The sequence below is a fragment of the Quercus lobata genome, chromosome 7, assembly GCF_001633185.2.
Source record: "Quercus lobata isolate SW786 chromosome 7, ValleyOak3.0 Primary Assembly, whole genome shotgun sequence".
In the NCBI taxonomy this organism is placed as follows: Eukaryota; Viridiplantae; Streptophyta; class Magnoliopsida; order Fagales; family Fagaceae; genus Quercus; species Quercus lobata.
Genome location: NC_044910.1, coordinates 10186068 through 10196643, shown reverse-complemented (window position 1 = coordinate 10196643; position 10576 = coordinate 10186068).

The following is a 10576-nucleotide window of genomic DNA, read 5'->3' as shown; positions in this document are numbered from 1 at the left end:
AGACTTTGAGCGTGCTATGCCTGACCTCAAGCTTCTTTTCATCCGAACCTTACTTGAATGGTTCTCTGTGTGGAGAAACCATCCTTTTTCTATTTTGGATTTACTTGACTTTTGTATTTTTCATTCTTGACTTGTTCATCCCTATATACTCCCTGTGTGCTTGGGTGTCTCTATTTTTATTATCAATGAATTCTTATTACTTATCAAAAAAAAAAACAATCATTAGCACTAAGAATTCGATTGGGCATCTTTTCTTTCCTTCCCTACTTATTTTCTGGTCACTATAATCTTCCAATGCTATGGGTTTCCATGCCCTATATCCTATCAACTAAAAAGTCTAAAATTTGGAATGGGTTAATCTTCTCCCATTCAAAATTATAAAGCATTCAGGGCCCTGTGTGCAGGTTGGTCCAAGTAAGTTTAGTATGAATTTGTAATAAAAAAAGATGAACAATGAAATATCTCAGTGATGCAGGGATATCATACATTGAATGGAAGTGACCAGTAGGAATAGTTCTCTCAAAAACACAAACACATCACTGAAATCCTAAAGGAACAATATAACACAGCTAAAGTTTATACCTTTCGAAATTTCAATAGATCAGCCAAAGGAATAGACAATATCATTCGGAGAGCAACGTCTAGAGCATCAGCAAGAGATCTATCACCATAAAGCTCAAACACATCAAAGTTCACATAGTTCCCAGCAAGTGCTGCCAAACAGAAATGAACCACATATAATGGTCAGCAGATATGGAACCATCTGTAGCAATATAAATATACATACAGCGTAGAAATGTTTCTTCAGTCACTTTTCAATATTCTCCTGTGTCTCGTGTTGCTTGGATACATGACATCCTTGATATATAAGACCTCCAATTATTTTAAAAACCTTGTTAAAAAACTTCATATTACAAAGAAATACGAGATGATATCAACTTTGGTTGTCAGGAAACCAGTTCAAGCTGGGCATTCAAGTATATAGCGACTTTCAAAAACAAGCTTCACCTGGTCTACAAGACCTAGAGACAGAAGAAATAATCCCCATACCTCTAGTATTTGAAAGTGAACATATCTGATGCATTGCGAAGGGGTAAAATCCTTGATACATAGGCTACAATCAGTTTGCTGACTTCTCGAATGGAGAAGGCAAGCAATAGTTAGTCATAGTGGTTCAAAGCGTAACTGCCTTTTGCTACACTAATGTGGTTATCAGAGCAAAGATTCTAATAATGAGCAAGACCGTATAATTGGTAATATTTCCGAGACAGCATCTAACAGTTATTTTCAGCTTTCCAAGGTATTTTCTGAATTTCCTTCACAGCAGAAAATAACAATTAATTTATGTTTAAATAGATAAAATCAACATCTGGAAATTTGGACGAGAAACTATTAAACATGCATCTCAATGTAACAAACATACTTCAATCAATTAGTTGTGTACAAGCACCACAGGTTCAAGTTTTAAATTAGCATGCCCTCATATAGTGAGAAGTACCAGTTACATCTATCACACAAAAATGGAATGAATGTAGTTCTTGGAGGAAACTAGGTCTCCTAGATTAGAATTGTAGAGAGAGAGAGAGAGAGAACAACAAGGAAGAAGACAATCTGCTTAACATTTTCATTGATACCTTTTACATTCCTTTACAGCTGTTTATATACAATCACTCAGTACAATCTGAGATTCTGTTATTCCCTAACTAACTCAACTGCCCTCAGTGGTGAACAACAGCTAACTAACTGCTTACATCAGCTTCATCAGCACCTCCTCTGACAAACCCAACCAAAAGATGATAACTAAACCAAATAACTGATGATTGTAACTACAGCTAACTACTGCTATACTATTGCAACTATTATCATATAGCATCAGTTTCTTCAATGACGAATAATGGCCAGTTTGGATTGAGAACATGCATCTCAAGCTAACAAACATACTTGAATCAACCTCTAGAAATTGCACCAGTTTCCGGCCAACTCTACTCCACTCACCCAAAATCCAAACTAGCCCTAACAGAACAGCAACTAGTGTATTAGTGTTCAATTACAACTTGCACCAACATTTCACATCTTATTCTTTTCTTTTCTTTTTCCTTAAAGATTGGCTAATGTGTGTTTCCATTAGAAACTTGGAAGTATACGAAACAACTTCTTTTGTGATTTGATTGAAGACACATTGCAGCTTATTTTCCCATAATGATACAAATTCCACTAGAAAACTTACATTGGCTGCGTATTAGAAAGCGTTGACAGAAGTAACTCCAGTGTCTCAAGTTTGGTCCTTAATATTGTCATCTTTCCCCAAGCAGTTGACAAATGCCACCGTGTTTCTGGTCCAGATGGAGACAGTGAACTACTTCCAGCAATCATACCTTTGATATCCTCAGCTAATTTTGACTCTTCATTGAATTCTCACATCCATGAATCAGAAGCAGATGTCATTGAAGTTGAACCAAAATAGCATTGTTAGGTAATTGTGAATATAATCATTTAGCTCTACCCAAAAGCATAAATTGCTTGGTAATTATGAATTTAATCATTTAACTATTATTCTAACAATCCTCCCATGTGTGTGTAGGGGATTTTAAACTTCTTTTAAATTTTAGAGCAAGAGAGGTTAATTCAAAATATAATTTTAATCACGTTTTATACAATTTCTGATATTAGTATCCAAGACAAAGGTCAATACGTCGTGACAAACGAAGAGAACTACCATTCCTAGAACTTTAAATGCATGTTCAGTTATTTAGTTTAAGAACTCTATAGAAACAATTTTCTCAAATTATTTTAATACCAAAAAAATTGATTTTGGTTTTTTAACATGGATATGCCCTACGCTCAATTTATGGACATCAAAGTATTAAAATGTTGGATGCTTTGTTGCAAAACAAAGTGAACGCTGCCATGCACATGGATTCAAGGTTGAGAAGAGTGTTGTTAAGGTTGATAAGAGTGCAACAACAGTAATGAAGTAACCTGTAGGTGGGAATCTGTTGAGTCCACATGCTGGTCCAAGTTATCCTTCATATTGCAAAAGATGGAAAAACATAAAGTTATGAGGCTGCAGAAAAAATAAGCACAAATAGGATGGTGAACATCAGGAAAAAGAAAAAAGAATGGAGAACACATCAGTAAAAGACCCAACTAGAAGCCTAGTATGTAGGTTAAGTTTCTCACTGACTGCCAATGCAATGTGCTTTGTACTTGTTACTGTCTCCTCCAATTTTTCAAGAACTTCATCTTGCTCTACTTTGAATGATAGTACGTGACTCAGATTACAAATGTATATACTCTGATCCAAGTAAGAATCACATACCTTTCATAATTTGCACCGAAAGCCAATAAGAACATGGTTGTTCAACCATTTGTTCTGTTCATGATGTCACACTTCGTTATATTAGGCCCAAGCAAGCTATCTCAATTGTCGAAGCTGGACATGTTAAGTGTAGCAGCCATCTGGTTTACTTTGGAACTCAATTTTTTTAACGTGTCCTGACGTCGATTCATCTCTTTCTGGTTCAGTTCATCAGCAGAGGCGAGCTTTAATGAGGATGTCAAGATAATGGTCAGGGCATTAATGATATTGTCAGGATAATGACTAAGTGATTGAATTCACTCCTTCCTAACAACTTAAACTATTGGTAAAATCAGTATTCATCTTAATATCGAAGAAAATGTTCCTAAATTCAAATTCTATCTCCACTCAACCTCTCATTTTAAAATTTTCAAAATCCCACATGTTGGACCTCAAAGACTTTGGGCACACACATGGGGGGGAGTGTTAGGATAATGGTTAAATGATTCTTTTCTATCAATTTAAGCTTTTAGGAGAATCAGTAATTAATCAAAGGACAAGGTGAAAACAGTAAACGAACAATTTAAATCTCATAGAAAAGAAGGAAATTGTTGCTTTATAAAAATTACTTACCTACAATTACATGTTGCACCGATTTGGCTATCATATGAATATAAAGTAAAACCAAAAATCCTAAAACACTCCATCTCTAGTAAATTTTCAACACTTTAAATACTTTGGTGAAGTCAGACTTTAAAACCGGATACCAGAAAATATGAATTTTGATGCGACGCTAGAGAAACATGACATAACAACAAACCACAGGAATGCATCATGTAGACAACAACAGCATGTATGCAAGGACATACGACAAGAGCAAGAGATGCCCTGCAGTCCATCAAGAGCTTGGAATTAAAACTTTTAAATACACTTGCCAAAGAGAGAACATAAAAAATTCTTTCTCCCAATAAAGGTTAAATAAAATCAAGCAACCACAGCAGGAATGCATCATGTAATTGAATAAATAAAGGTTATTTCACTTAAAAAATCAATAGTCTTAAGTTTAACAAGTTGGAAAGTTGATAATAAAGATAAAATTTTAAAAAAAAGTTCAGAAAATTTACAGCAGAATTGCATTCACAAATAAAGTTGAAAAAACAAAGCTAACACAAGTATAATCCAGTCTACCAACTCCAATTTGCAGGATTTCTTTGGTGCCTATCATTAAATGAGACAAAAACATCAATCGTGCAGCATCATTTATATAAAATGATCACCTTATAGAGGAGCCTGGAATCAAGCGTTAGGGAACTGCTAAGAGTTAGTAAGGAAAAAAATAAATCAAATCACATTTTGAGCAGAAAATTTACTTTGCAGGAGTTCTTTGGTGACAATAATTCAACCTCAAAGAAAGAAATTTCACCGAATGAACTGCTGAAACAATAAGTTCATTCTAATCCATATTTTAGGGGTCAAAATGTAACAATTAAATGTTCATTGACATATTCCCCCCACACATGAATCATCTCTGAACACCTCATTCAGGCATACAACTATGTAAAAGTAAATGGGATTTAAAATGTCTAAAAGATTAGTCCCAACAAATTGACATCAACAACAGTCTAATTACATATCAACAAAAGTATTATAATGAAAGTAAATTTAAATACAGCAACAGCAGCATAAAGAACCTATCTTTCTAGGACACCTTTAAAATAATTATTAAGAAAAAGGTTATCGTACAAAAGGGATATAAAGAATACAAACCTTTTTCAAAAAATGCCATTGAGTGATTACATAATAATCAAAAAATATTTAAAGTGTTGAGGAATCAAAAATAACTAGCCGACAAGAAATTGGAATATGTACTCCACAAGGCAACAATAGTTTTAACTAAAAAGTACCATAATAGAAAAACCATAAAAGGCTAATGAGTTATATCGTGATCATTTGCCTCAAAAACAATTAAATGCATCAGTACTAATCTCATATGAACTTTCATCAAATAATGTCCCCACAAAATCAAATGATAAAAATTCAAGGATAGTGAAAGACACAGTACCTACAACTTGCAACCAACTTTTTTTTTTTAAGATTTTTTTTTTTGGGGGGGGGGGGGGGTGATCAACAAAAAAAAAATTATATTCAATCAAATAAAACTTTTTAAAGAAATAAAAATACAAAGATAACATTCTAATATAAAAATCAGTGTATTACCATCACTTTAAGTTGGTGCATTGAAGTTAGAGATATATGGAAAACCAGAAAAAAGTGACTGATCCTTGATAGGAATAGCTATCTTACGTTGAAGCATAGAAGGCAATCCAGAATTGGGCTGACAATTGACGAACCAAGATGACATATTTGTAATCAAAACATTGACCAAGAATCATTATCTATTATGGAAAAAAGAAAACAAATTTAACTACAAGAATTTATACTAAAACCTGATCAGCAATTAAACCCGTGACCCTAATTAAAGAGAAACACAAGCTGCTTGTTCAAACAGAAAGATAACAAGATACATTCAGAGTCAAATGGAACTCTACCTATGTGATATTCTTAGCGTCCTAATCTTTAAACACAGCTGGTACCAAGCCCAAAGAAAAGTGGTTGGGGCAGTAAATTGATAGCTAGCAGAAAACTAGTCACAATTCAAGAATGAGAATCCTTGCACAAATGAGAGATTGATTTAACTCAAGAGAGTATATCCTTCAATGCGATATAATGATAGGAAAAGATATATATAGTCAACCATGAATAGCTGGGATTAATACTTGGTCAAGTTGAGTTGAACTGAAACTGAAATAAAATGACTTCTATCAAGTGGTATAAGCGGAATATCAAGACTATAAGCAAGTAAGCAACCAAAATTCACCTTCATTAATATTTACAGTAATATTAAGATCAACCTTGTCAAAGTAAAGCCCAACTATCACCTCAACACATTGATTTTACAAACTGGCTACAACTGAAAATAGAGGACATTAAATGCCCAATTCTAGAAGAAAAATTAGCACATAACAGAAGATAGGACAGAATTAGTTCTTTGGAAATTCAAGCATACCAACACTCTCAATCAGTCAAGAACAGCCAACCAGATGAAAAGACAAGGACCCAATGAATATCAGATAAGATGCAGATTGGAATATGGACGAAGAATCGGCCAAAAGAGGATCTGACCAACTCCTTTCAATAAATTTACATTCCTCAAAGAAACCTGCTTCCTAAATTAAAAGATCACATACACATCTATGCTTGCAAACGAATACACATACATACACACATAAAGGTATTGAAAAAATTTATTAAAATATTAAAATAAACTGCAAACTTCTTTTTCATATGACGCTTATTCAATCTTTAATGGGTTTTGTCAAGTGCAAACAAAAAAAAAAATTAATAATTTCTCTAACTTTTTCTTTGTATCCTGTTTTATAAAAGGAAAAAAAAAACACTCAAAACAAAATTTAAATTATACATAAATCTACTAGTCATATAATTCTACAAAATATAAAATAAAGTTAAATCACTTACAAAAAAAAAAAAAAAAAATACTAACTAACTACTAAGTATGGATTTAGATTAGTTATTTGTTAGTGAGTGGAGACTCAAACCATATATAACATCTGGTTTGGTAAAATTTTAGAGCAAGAGAGGTAAATTCAAAATAAAAATTTATTCATGTTTTATACAATTTCTAATATTAGTATCCAAGACAAAGGTCAATGAGTCGTGACAAACTAAGAGATCTACCATTCCTGGAACTTCAAATTCATGTTCAGTTATTTAGTTTTAGAAGTCTACAGAACCTATTTTCCCAAATTATTTTAATCCCATAAAATTGATGTTGGTTTTTTAACATGATTATGCCCAACGCTCAATTTCTGAAGGCCTATGTATTAAAAAGTTGGATGATTGACGCAAAACAAAGTGAACGCTGCCATGCACAGGGATTCAAGGCTGATAAGAGTATAACAATATTAATGGCGTAACCTATAGGTGGGAATCCGTAGAGTCCACATGCTAGTCCAAGTTATCCTGCTCATTGCAAAAGATGCAAAAACATAAAGTTATGTTGCTGCAGAAGTCATAAGCGCAAATAGGATGGTGAACAACTGAACATCAGGAAAAAGAAAAAACAATGGAGACCAGATCAGTAAAAAACCAAGCCAGAAGCCTAGTATGCAGGCTAAGTTTCTCATTGACAACCAATGAAATGTGTTTTGTACTTGTTACTGTCTCCTCCAATTTTTCAAGATCTTCATCTTGTTCTGCTTTGAATGATAGTATGTAGCTCAGATTACAAATGTATATACTCTAATCCAAGTAGCATAAAAAGTAACCGGCATCCAAGTAAGAATCACATACCTTTCATAATTTTCCACTGAAAGCCAACAAGGCCATGGTTGTTCAAGCCATTTGTTCTGTTCATGATGTCGCCCTGCTTTATATTAGGCCCAAGCAAACTATCTTTATTGTTGAAGCTGGACATGTTAAGAGTAGCAGCCATCTGGTTGACTTTCAAACTCAAAACAACACATACTATTTATGTAATGTTTTCTAATTTATCCCTCCCTTTTATATTACTAATAACAAGTAGCAACCAGATAACTCAAGCTATGGTCTAAGTATAAAAACAATTATATAATCGCCAAATGTCAAGTCCAAATCCAAATCTAGTTAATCTATAACCAAGAAGTTTATATATGACTTGGTAGTACATTATTGTAAAAGTTTGGTCCTAACTACTCCAAAAAGGAAAACAGAAGTAACATTACAGGTATTTTACAATGCTAATGAAATCTCAAATCTTACGAGTCAAATGGCTACCATATATGAAATAACTATTTAATATAAACCTGCAACTCCTAAGCTCCAAATACAAAGATGTCATGTTAATCTTTATAAAAACATGTATAAGAAGGGGAAAAAATGGATATAAAATGCAACAATGTCACACCATAAATACTGCATTTTCAAGTTCTACTGAAAATATATGAGCACTAAAAAAAAAGTCAACTTGGTTTAATGACATACCTGACTATGTAACCCACCCACTGTCTGTCACATTTATCAAATACCAAACACGAGCTGAAAGTTTTGCCAAACACGACATGGTAAGTATTGGGAGTTACAGAGAACAAATAATTTTTCTTTAAATTTTTATGGGTGAGCTTTCCCAAGGCCCCTATTGCTTAGCTAGATAAAATTCCAGAAATATATTTTTGGGAAAAGATCATTGGCTCAATAGTCTTGACTTATATTTATGAAGCTTTAAGTAAATTCATCACATAAATTCCATTAGCTACAAAAAGGAAAATAACCAATGAATTTATTCTTAAGTAAGAAATTTCCACCAAATAAATAGTAGGGAAACAAAACATATCCAAAAAGAATCAACAATCAAAACATCAGGGTTATTGTTGGAATGGTTTGTTTGCAAGCATACAGTATAATGAAATCAACAAGAATCTCCTCACAAGCAAGAAGCCTACATCCCACTTCCCCTAGAACAATCAAGAAGATCCAACAAACTAAATAACGAATGACCACCCATAGCAGCCATCCAATCGCACAAAGTGCGCAGAAAAATCAACTTCATTACCACAACAGGTTGTTCAATGCCTTTGAATGTCCCGTAATTCCTTTCCTTCCAAATGAACCATGTGACAGAAGAAGGAAAAGTCAGAAATGCACTTCTGTGATCAATTAAAAGGAAAAGTCAAAAAGCCGCATGTGTCAGCAAAATTAAAAGGATTCAAAAATTGTAACAAGCCAACAGTATGATTAAAAACATTGTGATCAATTTTTTCCTTGAATTCCGCAGCTCCTTTTATACATATAAGTATGAATTCTGTGGCGTTTCTTTTCTTATTAACCAGTTTGATTATAAGTGCTCAATATATGATCTGCCTTGTAGATAGGCAGTAGATACAATGACTAGGAATGACAAATATTAAATATTTTTTATTTGCTTGCTTTTCCTATTTACATCCCAATCAAGCAAGAACTAGCACATACTCAGTTACAACTCGTCTTCTGCAAGGGGAGACAGTACAGAAGACATGCATAATGATGTCCACCAGCATTGCTGCCCATGATCATTTCACTAAGTAAAAACTTACCATAGCCTGGGATACATGAAAGAAAAGAATAAAAAATAGCAACATCTCACCCAACATATTACTATATGTGACAAAAACTTCATTCATGTAGCGTCATTTATAAAAAATGATCAACTTATAGAAGAGCCTGGAATTAAACATGAGGGAACTGCTAAGAGTTGTTAGTAAGGGGAAAAAAAAAATCAACTCACATTTTTTGCCGAAATGTTACTTTGCAGGATTTCTTTGGTGACTATAATTCAACCTCAAAGAAAGAATTTTCACCAAATGAACTGCTAAAACAAATTAAAAAAGGGATCTGCTAACAGTTTAACATTACACACATTGGAAACCAGTATGAAAGATCATAGTAACATAAAATATAAAGACTATAACTTATAATACCACAACTATAACGTTGAAATTTAAATAAGTTAAGTTTGATCCCAAAACTAACAAAAGTATAAATCATAACTAAATTATTTTGACAAAAAAATATAAATAGTCATATATGGTCCCACAACAAAACAAAACAAATTAATCATTAATTTAAAAACAAATGTCAATTTGATCACTACACAAGAATTAAGAAGACAAGAACTGACTTTAGGTTACACTACACAAAATAATAAATGTGTGCTTATGATAAAATATTTATAAAGCTTTTAAAGGATATCTTATAATAAAAAAAATAGGAGCAAAATAAAACACAATAACATAGATGGAGGAGAGCTAGAGGGAAACTATTCTTTTAAAATTTGACTCCAAAAAACCAGCCCAAAAATTGCAATTGTTATGCTGATAAAACTTGTATGGAATTCCTATGGAAAGTCTTACTTAATAAGGGCTTAAAAAGACAAAATAACAAGAACAGAAATTCTTCATACTATATGGCAGATAGTGAATAAAAATATTAGCGAGTACAGAAAAAAGAGGACACTTGGACAGATTGTTAGCAACATGAGAAAAGCATGAATAGAAGTATACACAATTAGAAACGAGAGGTGTTCATCTATGGCATTCAGCTCCGGATGGTTTTACTGTAGCATTCTTTCAAGCTGTTGGAGCGTAGTGAAAAAATGACATTATGAATCATCTGTGAACACCTCATTCAGGCATACCACTATGTGATAGTAAATGAGATTTAAAATGTCACGAATTGACAACAACA